Genomic DNA, 1,437 nt, shown 5'->3' on the forward strand with positions numbered 1-1,437 from the left:
TTTTACATCAGAATCCGGGGATGTACTGTATGGTGATTAACATAATATAATAAAAAATCATTAAAAAAATAAATAAATCTTTCTGTATGTCTATACATATCCCATTGGTTCTGTTTCTCTAGAGAGCCCTAACTGATACACCGTTTTGCCCTAGTGCTCACTGCCTGCTAGCCATGCAGGTTGGGTCTCTGGCCATCAGGACTGCCCAGCTCCCCCTCCTCTGGCCCTACGCACAGGTGAAATCCCAGCTCTGTCTCCCTTCCAGCAAGGACTTGAACAAAGCTTTCCTGCCAGGCTGCTGCTTAGAGCAAGGTATTGGAGGGAGTCGGGATCCATGTTGGTTTTGTCAAGGCTCTGAGATTCCAGCCACATGTCACCACTTATCCCCAGCCCCTCAGGGGCATGCACTTAATTAACAGGAATTGATGAGAGTGATCCTGAAGGTGTCTCTGCCAATGGCCCACTCGGATGAGTCATCCTGGCCAGTCTTTGTGCTTGGCCGATGCTACGAGGCTACGGAGAAACCCTTTCATTAGTGTTGGAAGGGCTGTCATTCCTCGGGCTGATCTGGGTGGGAGGGACAGAATATCTTTGTTTGGGTGTGCTATTAGAGTGCCATCAGGATGTGACATTCAAGGGAAGCCTCAGAAGCAGCATTTCAACAGCCAAAATGTTGGGTTTTCAGGTAAACTACTACTCCAGGAGTCATTCATTCGTTCATTCATTCAGTAAGCATACGTTGAACATCTTCACAGTGCTCATTATTGAAGAATCAGAAGAAAAATGACTCTCTGTCCTGGAAACACTCACAAGGAAGACACCCCAATGGCTGTCTCTACTATAACATGCTTCTACGATAATAGTAACAGATCATGCGTACTTAACAGGGCCCACTGTGTTAAGCACTGTACTTCCATCATCTTATTTATGACTCCTGGGAACCCTACAACCCTCATTCTATAGATGAGAAAACAGGCACAAAGAGGTGAAGTGACTTGCCCAATAGCACACAAGTGGTCAATGGTGGAGCCATGATTCAAACCCACATGCCTTAGTTAGTACAAACTTAAGATGCTGTAATGAAGAGACCCCAAATTTCATACATTAGCTGAGAATTATTTAGTGGAAATGATATTCTAGGTGTTTTACAGTTATTACTTCATTTGATTCTCACAACAATCTGAGGTGTCACGTGTATTCTTGAACTACCCGGTGTGGTGATAAGAAATTTGAGGCGTAGCAGGTTGGGTGACTTGTTCAAGGTCATACAGTGATTGAGTGACAGAGCTGGAACTTGAACTCTGAAAGTGAACCTTCAGATCACTGCTATAAATATTATGCCATACTACCCCAACTGTCCTAAAAATAATGACTTTTTTCTCTCTCTTATTCAAAAGTTCCAAGGTAAGTAGTCCATTTTACTCCACTGGGCATTCT

Source organism: Ailuropoda melanoleuca, chromosome 3, assembly GCF_002007445.2.
Source record: "Ailuropoda melanoleuca isolate Jingjing chromosome 3, ASM200744v2, whole genome shotgun sequence".
NCBI classification, from domain to species: Eukaryota; Metazoa; Chordata; class Mammalia; order Carnivora; family Ursidae; genus Ailuropoda; species Ailuropoda melanoleuca.